Here is a 16,889-nt window from a genome sequence, read left to right as displayed (position 1 = left end):
GAAAAACAAAACAAAAGAGAAAACATTTCCATATCTATTGTTTTAGAGGCTCAGAATCAGACTTTTGCCTGGTGTCAATGTGTATCAATGGAAAGAATGTGGCAGTGCTGCAGGCTGTCCCCTCCTTCTCCTCTCAGTTTCCATTTAAAGGCCCAACACATTTGAGTACAAATCTGTTTCCTATTTTCTGCACAATAGGGATGCAACTTTTAGCTTCGGGGACAAAAAAAACCAACAACTCAAAGCATAGTGCATAAGTTCATGAAACAACCCTCAGCACAACAGAGGCTGCAGCAACTAGAAAATTCAATAGGAGACACATAGTGCAATAAAATTTGCCAGATGTGAAGTTAACATAGTGGGAGCCAGGGGACTTGCAGGTCTGTTCTTTTTTCTAGCAGTTATTTCCTGGGTGCCTTTAAGTAAGCGAAACAAACCTCTCTTTAGCTGGCTATGGGGTGTTCAGTCCCTGATTCTGCAAGTCACACACATTTCGTGTTGCCTCATTACCAAAGTGGGGGCAATAACAGTCTATTTGTCTCTTCGTGCTCCCAGTTTCTTAGAGAAAGCACTTTTTTCTTTCTTTCTGTTTTTATATAAACCCAAGGAAGGCCTTGATAAGACCTAAATAATGGTCCTAAACACAAGAATCTGACCCTGAGCACCCTGACCTAACTTCAAAGTTGACCCTGGTTTGAGTGTGGGGCTGGGCCAGATGTCCCCACCAACCTAAATTAGCCTATGTTTATATTTCACAGCTATAGAAATTCTGTGTGTGTTTTAATGAGCAGATAGGTTTGTCATGAATGTCTGCACATTGACAAACTGCAGCTTTGGGATCCAGACAGCTTTCGATAGTTCCTAAAGCCTTCTTGTGGGAGGTTACTCCTGGTGACTCCCACATCCACCTTGGGTTCAGCAGGCTCATAGATCTGTGTACAGTTGGTGAGCCGTAACCCATCTCTCACGTTAAACAGGAGGTGCAGTTAAGCCAATTTCTGATGTGAGATGTCTTGGAACAGCAAAGACAATGTGTGAAGGCAGTCAGTCACTCAGTGAGAGCTAGTCCCTTCCTTCCCTCCCCAGATAATTGCAGGTAGACTAACTAGAGATTCTCTGACTTGGAAAGGCTTTGAGCAAGTCTCCCAGTGGTGGCAGACCCAGAAACCTCGAGCAAAACTCTTACCGCCTGCAATTAAGGAGCTCTGCTGCGTTTAGCAGAAGAGGATGTTGCATGCATTGCCTGTGAGCAAACAGCCACCAGAGAATACACTGAATTTGTAGCATCCATCTCCCCTCCCCGTGAAACAGCCCATCAAGTGTTGACTAATTGCTGTGGCTGCAGAAGCTAAGTGAGCTTTCTTTCCACATGAGTAGAAAAAACTCCTCTTGCTGTGTGTCCAAAGGAAGCCTGTAGTCCCCTGCTTTTTTTGCTTGCATTGTTTCTGCGATCCAGTGAGGATACATAGCAAAGAGCTGCAAAAACCTCTCATATTGGCTAGGAAAGAAGTGAAGTAGCCACAGGGAGGTTCAATACGTCTCGGCAAGACAAAAGTGCGGTTCTGAGACAATTACAACTAAGCACCACAGTCTGGAAGGAGAAAGTTCATTTCTGAGATCAAAAAGCTTCATCTCGCGAAGACACAGGTAGCAAGAAAGAATCTAAAGCAGAACAACTACCTTTGGCTAATCGCAATGATGTTTCTGAATTATTTGCCATTCCCAAGCCCTTGGATCCAAGGCCTTCATAGAGTCATAGAATCGTTTAGGTTGCAAAAGACCTTTAAGATCATCATGTCCAACCATAAACCTAACACTGCCAAGTCCACCACTAAACCATGTCTGGAAGCACCATGTCTACACGTCTTCTAAACACCTCCAAGGATGGTGACTCAACCACTTTGCCGGGCAGCCTGCTCCAGTGTTTGACAACCCTTTCAGTGAAAAATTTTTTCCTAATATCCAATCTAAACCTCCCCTGGCACAACTTGAGGCCACTTCCTCTCATCCTATCGCTTGTTACTTGGGAGAAGAGACGGACACCCACCTCGCTACAACCTTCTTTCAGGAAGTTGTAGAGAGCGATAAGGTCTCAGCTCAGCCTTCTTTTCTCCAGGCTAAACAACCCCAGTTCCCTCAGCTGCTCTGCATAAGACTTATGCTCTAGACCCTTCACCTTACACATACATATAGTAATTATTACAGATGTCTTTTTTTTTTTCGGATGACTGAGTTGAGACACTGCAAAAGGCTGTAATTTAGAAGGATCTGTGAATCTATATTCTGCAAAGATTAATATCAGTGTTTGCTAATTAAAAAAAAAAAAAAAGGATAATCCGGATACTCAGATACTGTATTGCTGGCTTTTCAAAATCAGAATACAGAAAATTACAGAAATTAAAAAAAAAAAATCTTAAACATGAGAAGGTTGGAGAGTATTAATATTCTAAATCAAACAGTGCCTTGTAATCCTAATTAGGCCTTATTCTCTTTCCCCCACATATGCACACAGGTGCTTAACTTCTGGCTACAGATCCAACCTCCTTCATTATTAAAGGGTGAAAAAAAGTCGCAAATGATCTGCAGAGCACTGCAATACTGAATTAAGTCTTCCGGGATCTGGTAACTTTTTAGAGATGGGCACCACAAGTACAATTCAGCTTGACTGGAAATCCAGTGTAAGAATCTCTGGGTGACTTGTGGAGTCATGCACTCATGCAGCTACAGATGTAGTGCTCACATGGTTTTGTATTAGGGGAAACTTCAAACTACGAGTTGGCCACTGTTTTACCATAACATTAATTCTGGTCACACCTGTGAATGTATACCAAATTTCAAGCCCTCACTGCAACATTAGGTGGCACATAACTAAAAATTAAAATGGAAAACCTTAAGTGACTGGAAAGACTATGGAGAACTTTTAATAGCTGTGTTGCACTGAGAAACTGCTATCCAGTGACCCCTTATTATGCAATCATCTCATTCAGCTGGACTCAACTGATTATATCTGCCCTTCTATCATACATTTGGTAAAAGGCAGAAGGGAGAAACAAGGAAAAAGAGTGAACAGCCAGAATAATGACCCCTTATATTTATATGGAGCCTTGCATCCCAGTATTACCTACTTCAGGGATGCTAGTGAGACCCATTAGCAAAAAGCAGATACTCTTGGAGCTAAATATATATTCATAAATGGAGTGAGAAAGACCAGAGCTTGTTAGAATATCATCAGTTCTGTCAGCAAAGAAATTTATGTGATACATGCATGCATTAACAGAAGCAGGCAGGTAATCACACCCTATTTCTAGCAAACACAATCCTCAGCCTGCTGGCTAATTATGTCAGCAGCAAAACTCCCAAATTCTAGACACCAAACACTAGTCTGAATCGCATAACAGCATTGTTTGATTCATGGTGGTTCAGGCTGGATGGGGCTTCAGGATCCAAAATACCATTCAGAGCTACCTTTTTAATCTTACTATTTCATTTTTAAATCTCTTCTTCATTCTCCTATCACCCTTAAAAAAAACAACCAACACACAACCACCCCCCCTCCAACTACTATGTGCCCTCCACCTTTTGTCCAGCATAACAGAACATCCAGCTGAGCTGACCTACACCCACCCTTTGGTGAGAAGCCTCCTGCTTTCCTCTAAATTCTGCATAATGCTGCATCCAAAAGCCGAAACCTCTCGAATGAGAGTGAATTACCCTGTGCAGCGCAGTTCTTGGCAAGCCATTAGGTGCTTTGGTGGCAAATGTAGAACAAAGGAGGCTGGAGTCAAAAGTTCTTCTGACAGTCAGTGCTGCTGATTTTTGTTGGCTCCCTGATTAGACAGCAAATTGATTACAGGTATTAACCAGGCAGTGCTTCACCTGGCTTCCTCTCGTGCTACAGATTGTCCATCTGAGTTTAACTCCCAGCAGGAGTAGCTCCCTTTTCATATCCATGGGACACAAAATCTTTATTTTTCTGGGTCTTGGGATTCACAGCTCGCCTTCCTACCTGCGGGATTGCTTGCCTTACTGAATGAGAGCAGCAGGATCCACGCAGTTGACACGCTCATACTTCAACTCCACGTTCACATCAAAACAGTTCCTGACAAACACACACACTCACACATCCCTAGTGCCACTTAAGATTATGGCCAGATGGGGCAGCAGAAGAGAGGGAGCAGCTCTGAAGGTGTCCTTGTCCTGTGGTACGCCTACTGTGAACAAATATGGCTGTAAATACAATACTCATGTATCACTATCAACCCTTGAACGTGAAAATATGAGACCCAACACCTTGAAATTATGGGAGTGCTTCCAATATTTACCTATTTTTAAAATTAACAACCTTGGCAACATCTCTTACAAGCATCACTGCCTAGTTTAAAAGATCCCTTGTGAGAGAGAACCACATTTTAACTGCAGGGAAATACTGAAGTCACTTGGCTGCAGTGAAACTGCAGGGGTTTGGGATTTTTTTTTCAAAGCAAATTATCCCTGTCAGGATTCTTTTTTTTCCTCCTGAGAATGGATTTTTTTTCATTGTAGTTACATTTCTACTATGAAAGACTTAGCTTTTTAAAGAGACAGTTAAAAGTTACTACATTTCATATGTAAAGAAAGTTTGCATGAAAAAGGGAATTCCTCACTTAAGAAAGTGTGTTAGCCTATAAGAAAGATATTTATATAAGTCTATGTATATACATATATGAATTTCACCAGCCTTATGAAAGATTTTTGTAGGGTAAGTTGGCTAGAAATCAGCCCTGAAGCAGCTAACATAGCTGAAACGCTGAGGAACAAGGGCAAGTTACAACGGATGAGCAAAGCAACAGTTGGACTCTCTTCAGAACTACATACACGTGCAAGGCCACACACATGCAAGAATTTGGGGTGCAAAACCGGTAGGATGCAAAGCTGTACTCTCATTTTTTTTAAACGCACCGCCGAGCAGCTCTGCCTGCAGGTGGTGGAACGCCTCCAGATGTTGCTGCGAGGGCAGCTCGGAGCACATCAAAAAGCATCTCTTCTCCACAGACATTCCCAGAGAGCAGCTGGCAGCCATTTGGTGCAGCTCGTTACTGCAAGGGACACCAAGAGGAGTTAGTGCTTTGTACCACAGTGCTTATGAGCATCAGAGCTGTGCTTGGTAGTGCTTTCTCACTGTGCAGAAAAGCCCAGTGTAACTCATGAGTAGGTTACATCCTCACCCAGCTCCAGCCAGTCCTGCACAGGCAGAACAGTTAAGTCTTTTTAGCGCTATTATTATTAATAATAATATGCTTAGGCTGAATGAGACGGCAGGAAAAAGGGGCTTAAGATGTCCTTTAAAAGAGACAAGCACACAGCTGGCTGCTGGCAGCAGCGGTGAGCATCAAAGGGCTTGGAGGGGAGGGGGGGCCAGAACCATGTGCGAGGGAGGTGGGTTTGTGGCAGGCGCTGTCCCAGGGAGACAGCGCAAAGGAAACATCACAGAATGATTCAGAAATATGATTTCAGGATGGGAGAGCAGAGGCAAGGGAACTGTTAAGAAATACCGACTTGTGCGGGAGAGAGGCCATGAAAACTTGGTGTTGGAAATGGTGCAGAAGCTCCTTCGTGGGGCAGGGGGGGCAGCTGCTGAAGGCAAGAAAGCAAGAGATGGCCATGACAGAAATTTCTTGAATCACACACAGCTGGGCAGAAACAAACAGGGCCATTATATGCTCATGGGTTAGTCTAAAACAGTGCTAAACTGAGAACCTAAGATAATTGTGGGTGAATCAGAGAAACGCTCCTGAGATGCATAGCTAAGACCCCGAGGTGACCTATAGTCCTGCTAATCTCTGCTGGATCTCTCCTGCACACCCTGAATGCTGTGCTGACAATCTGAGCTTACTAAGGGACTGAGAAGATTTCCCTGGAAATATTAAGGGTATCATTAACTTTTTCATTACCACGAGCTTCAGGTTGGCTTATCCAGAGGCTTAACACTCCACTCCCATCCCTCCCCTGCACCGCCACACACACACACACGCAGAATTTTGACCCTTGCATCCCCCTAACTCTTCACAACTTTTGAGTCACACCAGTCTTTTCGCTCTGCCAGAAGCAGCAACCCAGCTCCACTGGCAAATAACACAAGGAAACTCAGCCCAGCCAAGGCTTCTTCTTCACTTTTATTCTGTACATTTCCACACAAGTCACAATACAGAAAAAGTGTCCAAAAGGAACGGTAACCAGCTCTTTCAGTGTATACAGGTTTCTTCCTTCCCCCAGTTTAAAATCTCCTTGTTTAGCAACACAGTGATCAAGATACTTCGTATAAATAGGAAATGCAAGAAAATCAGGGAAGAAAATACTTTCTCACTTTGTTACAAAAACCCCCTCCCCCTTCCCGTATCCCCCATCACCGCTGATTACCTGGACCCTGATTCTCTGTTGAACACGTAGCTTCATTTCATGGGTGCTGCTGCATGCCTCGGATTCCTTTTGCCAGCTGGCAGCCTCATGATGCACAGCTCCGGGGCATTATGCATGGGGTCAGGCAGGATAAAAGAGCCCTTTGTGATGTTATTACAACTCCTGGAACAGATGTGGGTTCAGATAATAGGATATGTACAAATACTGGAACTCTGGATGCCCATGAAATGGTGGCTGAATATGCGCATTTGTTATTTGGCTTTACTGCTCTGTTCAGGGTACTAAACGCGCTATGAAGTGGTCCAGATTCTGACCTCTGTCACATCTTGCTTCACCTGAAGTGAATTCAGTGCAGAGGAGATCAGGATCTGTCCTTTATCCTTCCTCCATCGTCTCCAGGAAGCAGCAGGTGAATATCCACTATATAGCCCAATGGAAACTCAGCCTTTCCATCTTGAGCCTGTTCCTCACCATCCGACATGACCACGACTCCTTCTTAGCCTTGTTCCTTTTTGCAGGAGACACCTCCAGTTCCCTAACTCTTCCCTAACTGTCGTCCTCCTTCTTTATCAATTTTCATCTCTCATTTGCCAAGCGGCCAGAGGTGCTAGTGTGAAGGCCAGAGAGTCTGCTCCCTCAGATGTTTGGCTTCGTTCCCCAGAAACCTTTTGTATCAACAAACTCAAGTGGTGATTTCTGGGCTGTTGGAAAAGATACTGTGATACCTCAATGATAGGATAGAGGTGACAGAAAGAGGTATTTCTGAGATGGGCTCTCCCAAATGAAACACTGTGCTCAATGAACTGAATATGATGGAATACAACTGCTCTAAAATTCAGCAAAATATTGTTCTCTGAAGGGAGGGCAACCACCTGAATGCTTTCATTGACTGGAAATATCACCTGAGTTAAAATTTTTAATAAAAGATAGCTCAAACATGGAAATCAAGCATGAGAAGTGCAAACTAGCTCATTAGAAACTTGTCGTCCTCCAGCACTCTTTACTATCTCAATTTAAGCCAGCTAAACTAAAAAGCATGGGACAGGGCTACTCCCACTGTCCTTCAAAAAATGGTTCCAAAAGAAGCAGGATACTATATGGGAGCAACATTGCAAGGCATGACAAAAAACTCATAAATAGTTAATATACAGCAGGTTTTGACCTCGGAACACAACGCACCTTACCTGTGTGTGTATGGGGAGATGATATTATCCCCATTTTGCAGATAAGGAAACTGATGCACAGGAAGGTTAAAAGACTTACCCAAACTGACTCAATGACAGCAGCAGAATTAAAACCTCAACCCCTTGATTTGCTACCTTCTGTTCTATCCTTTTGACCACAGTACCTCCAGAGAGACGTGCTGATGAATTACAACACGCAGCAAATGCTTTCCCTACTCTGTGACACAACCACGTGACACAGTTAGACTTGCAAACGCTCGTAAAACAGAAGCGTATTATTAAACAGAGTGATCAGTTTTTGCATAACCTTTACATCTTTCAATAAAACAACAGGTCAGTTCTTGCTCAGAATAAATCCCCACCGAGCTAGCAGTGACAGTCTCATAAACCAGGTTCAGTCCATACGTACATTGCATTTTCATTAGCACACACTTGCAGCTTGATGAGTATCCATAGGAGAATCATGTTTCCCCACAACACATCCTGGTTTTTCCCTGTGCAAGGCTGCAAAGCCATAGCTCTTCCAAAAGCTGTGCAGAAGAAAAGGAGCAATAACAGTGGCACAAAGGCAGGCCGGTAGTTTGTAGCAAAATGTTCTGCTCACTGACTCAGAGAGGACACTGAAACCTCCACGGACTGCCAGAAGGTTTGTGTGGGAGACGCAGAACACGAGTCCTCAGCTGCATCATTGGCTAGACTTTCCAAAATCTTTCAAAAGCCTCCTGCTTCCAAAAAGCCGGCTGCATCCAAAATGACTGGCACAGGGTTTACAGCACAAAATGATACGGGCAGAAGTAAAATAACCTTCACTTCCCACTGTGAAAGCACGTTTCACCTTGTGGAGGTTTCTACAAAGAAATGCTGGCAGTCATATTCCCTGTTCCACTCCCCACTGCACTGCACCCTGACGGGCCAGTGGCCAAGGCTAGCACCTCCCAAGTCCATTTGGAAAGGGATTTTTAACCCTTGATTATTTCATTTTCCAGTAGAGTTACAAGACGTGGAGCATATGCAACCCATGGTGTGATGGCAGCTAAATGGCACCCATTACAAAGGGCAATCCCACTCTGGCCGCTCTGAGAAAAACAGGCAGGAATCCCCATCCTGGGGCTGCCTCCGGCACCGGGAAAAGAAACAAAAAGAGCTTGGAAGAGCCCTTAAGAAAGGAAGGCAGCTCCTACAGGCTTACTGATGTCCATATGTATTTTACACTCCTCCTGGCACGTGGTGGGGTGTCTGGAATAGGTAGCCTCCAAAGAGTTGTTATTTTTGCCGGTAAGGTGATAGATGGATCTTTCTGCACATAAGGCATCCCTCCCTTTCCCTCTCCCCAGATCTGTGAGGTGCAGCAGTAAGCTAGAGAGAGACAAAGCTCCCGAGAGCTTAGTGCTTTGAAGGCTCAGCCACTTATTTTCTTTTCTCCCAAAGCTGTTGAGTGATCAAAGGAGGCAGATGGAGGAGAATCACTCTGCAGTGACATGTAAAAGGAACAAAAAACCTGATAAGCCTCTGCCATCTCCCTGTGATTTTTCTGAGATACATGCTGAGCGGAAAACCGTACAGTAGCAGGGCCAGCCATTTCACACGAGAGACCAGCACACTCACGCACCAGTTGGAAACAGCTGCCACTGCTCGCAAGCATGTCACGCAGCAACACAATCACATTTGCCCAGGCAAAGATTATTTAACAGGAAAATCACAAAGGGAAAGAACATGAGAGTAGATCCCCCCAAATTTTTTTTTTCCTACTGTTATTAAAACTAAGTCTGAAAAAATTGAAATCAACCCCTCAGGTGTCAAATACCCAAGTCCATCATGCTGCCCATCTGCTTAATCCCAAGACAGTACAACTGTCCTCGGAGGTACCTTTAGTGCTGCACACCCAACTCGTTCCTAGTACAGCAGAATTTCAACGTTCCCTGTCCATGTCTGGGCACGGTCAGAGCAGATCCAACCATCTGTGACTGGACTACCAGAAGGGTCCCAGAGACAAGCACAATGAGCAGAATTTTGACCTTTCCAGTCAACAATGAAGGCAGCATGAGCTAAGGAAAGAAGAAATGATCAAAGAATAAAGACTTCAGTAAGAAAGGTCTGAAAAAGACAGGTCAAAAGAAGGTAAGGAAAAGCAAAGAGCATTGAAGATTATTTAAAATCAAATTTAAATAAAATTATGTTCCATTTCCTTCCTGCCATTAGCTGCCAGCAAGCTCACTTTTTTCTTAGCTTTGACATGAATATACTGCTCCCACATGCCATGGAGATAAGGACAATGTTACGATAGTGGCAAGACCACAGGAGAAAACAACTCACAACTGCACTCATCTCCTACTAAAGCAGGCACATCAACAGCAGTTTTCCCATTCTGATCAAGAAAAAAATAACTGGTCCTGGGAAAAGGGCTGAAGCGGGGCACAGGAAAAGAAAGCCAACTATTCACTATGTGGCCTATAGCAATAATTTCTTTTGATGTGGCATTGTTTCCATTCTTAGAAGGAAAACCTCCGGTATGGCTAAGGAGTAGGGAGAGGTGTCATTGCACAACTTAGGGCTCATGTGTCACTTCCTAAAGCCTCAAAATTTGCAAATAGTAGGGTGTGCCCCACCAGCCTGCACAGTGATCCCTGCAGGGGCAGGGATGGGATACCCCCTGCAGCTGGATGACAAATATTGGGAACACTGAGCATGCAGAAGAAATGCATACATTTCACTTTATTAAAAGTAGATACATCTAATTATGGTACAAAATTACTCATTACAGTGATATTCAATAGCTAGCATTGCAGCTCCCTACCCAGAAAATAGCAATGCTTATGGAAACCGTTCTGTAGGGTCCTCATTCCCAGGGGCCAGCTTAGCTTTGCTTTTCTAATTTTGCTTTCTTTCATTTTTTGTGTGAATGTTGTACAGGAAAAAAAGCCCTAGAAAAGCGGGCCTAGCTATTAGAGCCTAATTAGCCAAGTAGAAATCACTCATCTCTGCTGCATCAGGCTCAAGAGCTTCTTGAGCTTCTTCTCCATACCTACAAACCTAACTGGTTCCTACAGTTCCTAGACAGGATCTGGATTCCTGAATATGTGTAGGAACAGGGACTGCCTTCTCCCTCTGCTTGGCCATAGGCTGAGGAAAAAGTGATAACTGAAGGTCATTAAGGCAGTTGGAACCAGAAGGCCATTTTTCTCATTAAAATAAAGTGTAACACTAAAAAATGAATTGCTGCTGTGGTTCAGGCATTAGTAGTTAGATAATTGCTGCAGCACTTGTCATAGCGGAGCACTGGATTGCCACGCTGCACGCTGCGCTGAGTGATAGGTTACACATCAAGCACCTTCCTAGACAGGGACTAATTGAAGAGCCAGGTGTTACACTTTGCCAGCAAAAGGAGGCTGGCTCTAGATGAAGCAATTACATATGTAGTACTATATTGCTAAAAGAAGTAGTGCTTATTTCTTGCCTGTCAAAATGCTACAGCTTCCACGTACTTTGTATATGAATGCTGGAGCTGTTAACGTATTGGTGAACTCTGAAATAGCATTCCCAAATCAGGGTTCTGTTTCTAGTGGCCGAGGGCAACCTAATAGAAGCAAATTTCTGAAGAAAGTCTTTCACTTTCTCAGATATTCACCTTCTTGTATGTGTCTGTTGAGGATCACTGCCTTCTTAGATTCTCAAAATCTCTTCCATGTAGGGGATCCAAGAGCATAAGCTGACTGTTTTCAAAGGGCTAAGCATCAAATTATTTCCTGAATTACAGATGTGTTTATGTTGAAACAAATGCTTTTGTTGCAAGGCATCCCCCTGCTTAGACTTTAGAAGTCATCACATGCTACATCAGAATAAGGGGTTTTTAAAATGAGCTGCCTGTCTTCCCCACTCTCTGGGTAACTACATACATGTGTACTGCATAGGATAGATTGTCTTTTTTTTTTTTTTTAAAAAAAAAGCAGTCTGAGAAACAAGAAACTGCAGCTGAGACTGGAATGTGGCACCTTATAAATAAGGCAGGAGACAAGATGCACTCTGATGGCTGAATACAGTAAGGTTATTCAGCTCTAAGCCTGCCTAATCACTGAAGTCAGATGTAATGAATTTACTGGTGTGATCAAGGCCTGCAGGAGGGAATTTTCCCCTTTTGCAGGATCGGCACCATACGTGGGCCAGGAAATCCCTTGGCCAAGGTGGGGGGTGTTGCTGCAGTGCACATGTACGGGGGACAAGAGAATCCCACTCTCCCTGGGCACCACCACGGGCAGCAGCGCTGGAAACATGCTGGGGCGGGAAAGGGAGAACCCTGAGCTCTGGTACCTGCGGAGGATCTCAGGTAGGCAGTCCAGAGAAGCCTGGTGCCATGGCACAACTTGGAGCACACGTAGCCATGGTCACTGCTTTGACTGCTGAGTAGTCCATCCCTCCCAAGCCAGCTTTTACATAGAATTAGAAGTGAGAAACTGCCCAAGTACTTGGCCTACTTCTGGGCAGCCCTAGCCAAGTGTCGAGCTGCTGCAGTCTGTCTGTCCTGGTAACTCCTCAGTGAAGGCTGAGACATCCTGACTCTTCTGTATATTCTGTTCGCCCCAAGAGCTGGATGCAGGGCTGGATTATAGCTCCTCTTGAGGCATTTCCACAGTGCAGCCATGAGCTTCATCCTGCCCTTCCGAAGGGAGTTAAAGCACTGAAGCTCAAGACGCATCCTCCACATGAAATTCTGGTCTTCATCAATATGCTAGCAAGTCACTTTTAGCACATTACTGACTTGCCATTGCAATCAACAGATTTTGGCAGGCACCTCACGGGATTTTAAAGCGGTAGTTATCCATTACTAAGAAAAATAGTTGCGTACACTGCTGTGAAGAAAGCAAAATGAGTACCACAGTGAACCCTGTAATACTGTGTCCTATACCTTCACAGGTGTCCAGAAAGGCACAGGTATGTGATAAACTGTTTCCAGAACTGCTGAAATGACTGAAGATACTAATATTTGATGCTTTAGATTAATTAAGAAGCTAATAACCCAATGGCGCTTTGGCTCAGATTCAGTGAGGAAAAGAGAGGAAATAACGTCTGATGAATGGAAAAGAATAACAGAGACAGAAATGTTACTTTCAACAAGCTTAAACACCATTCTTATAAAATATTTCTCCATGGATGTTAGTCTGGTGCAAAAGAGGCAAAAAGTGTGGGAAAGAAAATGACAGACCTCAAATGGATCAGCATGAGGAACTGCTTCCTTCTTGGAGTACATGGAGTGCAAGGACAGAATTGTCCTTGGAGTGTTTTCAAGGCATCCAAATTCCCAGCATGTCCATACATTTCTTGAATACCATTAAACTCCCAGCAAGCTTAAGGCTACCAACGTACCTTGCCCATTTCATAGCTTTTGCCCAGAGTCAGATGATCTCAACCTGCTTTTGATATATACATAAGCATACCCCACAGGAGGCATCTGGGGTGGCTGAAAGGAAAATAGCCACCTTTTAGGTGAGGTTGTGTGTTAGTGACTTTCACTACTGTGCGTGTCGCTGTCATAGCAAAGACAAAGTCAAAAATGAGCAAAACAGGCCATTACATACTACTCAAACCAGCCTCCCATGGCCACACCACCAGAAGGACCATGTGCCCCATCTATTCATCTGCAACAGCACCAGCTCTGCAAATACAGCTGGGAAGATCAATGGCAACAAAACATCAATTTTGTTCTATTTTCTTTATGTCTATGGTGCTTCTATATGACAGTCCTCATGTAGCAGGGGACATCTCATGTAGTCCGAATCTAGGCTACAGCACCATGAGTTGAGACTGAGCAATTCTCCTGCTGCTGGGGAAAAGCAAGGGTGACAGGTGCCAGTAAAAACATCTACAGACATCTTAAAGTGCTAAAACACAGACAAGCCATCACATGAAATGGTGAAAGAACCACTGGAGTCTGAGGCCTGTTTCGTAACTGGCAAAATTTGCCTTTAACTCCTGTCTTACATGAGTCACTCAGCCTCACACCTCATGATATTCAGGGATGCTATAATTAGTGAGAAATGTATGACATTGTCGTGTCTTGGATACCACATAAAGATACCTCTAACATTGAAACATGAAATAAGAATAACTGATGCTATTAAATAACAAAAGTAATTTTATTTTATCAACATTATAAATATTTTCTTTCCCTTCATTTAACTCCAAAATGAGATAGTAAAACCAGTACAATGGAACAATTCAGGAGCTCCTCCGTCCTACTGAAAAGGGTCCCATTTAATAACAAATTAAAATGGAAAATGACATTTTGTCAGTCCACAACCTCATTAGCTGAGCATCCCTAGGTACTTTGTCATTCAAATGGCACAATTCTAAATGTGTGCGCATATGTGTGTGTGCATCTATATATATGCATACTGATATTTATAAATATACATATATATAGTAATAAACACACATAAATAGACACAGACACTGAACAGAAACTTTTAGTAAATCAAAATGCTTTACATGTAATTTAAGTGGGTTCCCAGCTGCACACTGAAATTTGGGCCCTGTGCAACACAGGCACAATGACACTGTGCTAAGCTAGACCCCAAGTGCTCGAGAGATTCAATACGTACGTGTCACCTGTAACTGCTGCAGAGTCTGCCTGCTTCTGGTGGCTGTCCAAAACCGAGAATCCCATCACACTTGAAAAGTGGTGAGGAGTAATCCTGCAGCATCCTGGCCCCAAACTACTTCCCTCAATGAACCAACTTCTGATATCCCTGGCCCTGCGTGAGCCATTGCAGAAACCAATATACATGCTCTATTATCTACAAATACAATACGTCGCCAGTATCTAATGCATTATGTGTGCAGTCCTTTGGGACACCTTGAATATTAAAGGCACGACATACAGCCAGCTCCTGTCCTATCTCCAGTGCTGGGGTTTATTTTCACCCTACAGTAACCGCCTCCTATGGAGCACACAGCATGGGCAGCTTTCCAGAGGCACACCAGGCTCACTCTGATCATAGCATCCTACTCCAGCTGCCGGGGAAAAAGGCGAGCCAGACTCTCTCATGTGCTCTAAGCTCCTTTGAGCGGTCCGAATGGCACAAAGGAGCTCAGGAAACCTGCCCGTCCTGCCAAGCTGCTCCAGAGCCAGCCCTTGCTTCAGCCACCCTCCAGGCATGAGGGATGTCTCACCGAGGCGAGGACCACCGGGGACAGAGAGGGACCAGACCCAGCTCCCTCGTCATAATTAACGTGTGGCCTCTGGAAGCTACCTGTGATTAGAGCGAGCCTCTACTGCTCCACCTGCTTCATGGGACTAAAGGACCAGGGAGCAGCAACAGGGGCGCTGGCCGTCCTCTGGCCTCAGCACAGGACACAACCGAGCCCCTGGTGTCATTGAAGCTTCCCCCGTCTCTCACATCAGTAAAACAAAGCAAAAAGATAAAACTGATACTAATATAATTCTTGGTTTTGTCAAATATATAGAAATATTACAGTAATGTCTTTCCTCACAGCTGGGAAATGATGCAAGGCCTACCATGACTCCACAGCGTGAGGATCTTCCTTGTGGAATTTTCACATACGTCAGAATTATACTCTGATTTTTTATTTTAACAGTTGCCAAATTCTGTTCTAATATATACACATATTGACCTTTGTCACAAGGCCCTGGATGATTATCAAGGGAAGGAATTTGGCTTTCATATTTTATTTTTTAAACAAGAAAGGTAAAGACAGAAAATAAGACAAAATACATTTCATGTCGCCATTGATCTATAGATTACAAATATATATAGTTTCCTTCCAGAGGAAGAAATACTAAAGAAATATTTTGCTCATATCAAATGAACTTTTGAAAACAGAAAAAAAATAAAAAATATATTTTTCAGCTCCTCCCTCTCTGCCACAACACTCTTGTTTAAAAAAAAAAAAAAAGGAAAAAGAAAAAGAAAAGAATCACATTCACTTCATTTCCACAACTTCTACCAAGGAAGAAAAACTTATCTGAATAATGACCTGAGTTATTTTCATGGTTTCCAAACTGCATGTAATCCCGATGATCACCATCTACCAGAGACCTACACCTAGCGAGGTGTGTGAAAACAAACCCCGGTAGATCTTTCAAAACAAACAACAAAGCAAAATTCAAAAATCTATTGCAAGAATTATGTCAAAAGTGGGCCATGAGCATCTTCAGGGGAACTGGTCAGACAAAGCAGAAGTGGAAGCTCTGCTATTTCTGGCAGCTGAGTTGTCTGTAGCAATCCAAAACCTGAAGGTGAACGTTTTGTGTATGCCTGTGTGTATGTGTGTTTGCTTTCTCTTCTTTTGTGGTTATAATCTTTGAGGTAAGACAGAACAGATGAGTACAGAAGACACAGCTGGCCTTTACAGCAGCTAAGCAACCTTACGTTTCCAAGCCTATAGTGGGTAACGAGGGAAAGAGTCGCCGTGTGTCCTTCTCCAGTAGGATAGCCTCTCTGAAACTTTGTTCCCTTGGGGAATTGGGTAGTTTACAGGTTCAGCCGAAGAAGGATTTCCTATTATTCCCAGTGCGACCAGGGTGGTGCTCATTCGTTTGTTGACGCCAGCAAGCCTAGGCTGACCGCTGATGTTCTAGGTCTCCTTCCTACCTCTGGCCGTAACACAAAGGGGGACTGGTCCATAAGTCAGTCCATCAGAACCCCCTCCGTCTTGCACAGATCCCTCCCCAGTGTAAAACCCATCTTTTCAAAAGTCAAAAATAGCTATCAACTTTTAGGCAGGCCTGAAACCTGAGCAGAATCAGGTCGGTAATTATACACGTAATGGTGGTGTAAGAAACCTTACTGGTACCTTTCAGCGCTGCTATACAACGTGGTGTATCCCATATAACTCCTTTCCATACAAATGACTGTCTCATGAGGATACTGTAACCGTATACCCAGCAACAATGAGGAGGTTAGGTTTTGTTACTGCTGTAAATCTACCTGTGCCCCACACCCTGGGAAACAAGGCAATAGGCAGAGTCCTCTCCAAAAGTGAGAAAACTCCCCGGTGATTGAGCACTGAGGATGCAGCTTCTGAGAGGACAGCGAAGGAGGGAATGCAGCCAGTGAAAACATTGAATTTTTCCTAAGGGCATCCAGAGCTCCTCAAATTTTTTGCTACTGCCTGACCATTTGTGAAGACTTAACGCAGAGATAACAGGTACTATTGAACTGATGAGAAGTGAGGGGAATGGGAGAATAAAAGGAATGCAGGGAACTGTAGGTATGGAGGAGGTCCTGGTTGGGTATTTTAATGTCCCAGTTAGTTTGGTTCCCCCACACCCTCTTTTCTCTTTCCTTTTTTTTT

The sequence above is a fragment of the Buteo buteo genome, chromosome 19 (genome assembly GCF_964188355.1).
Source record: "Buteo buteo chromosome 19, bButBut1.hap1.1, whole genome shotgun sequence".
Taxonomy (NCBI): Eukaryota; Metazoa; Chordata; class Aves; order Accipitriformes; family Accipitridae; genus Buteo; species Buteo buteo.
Note: the sequence above shows the minus strand (reverse complement) of the source record.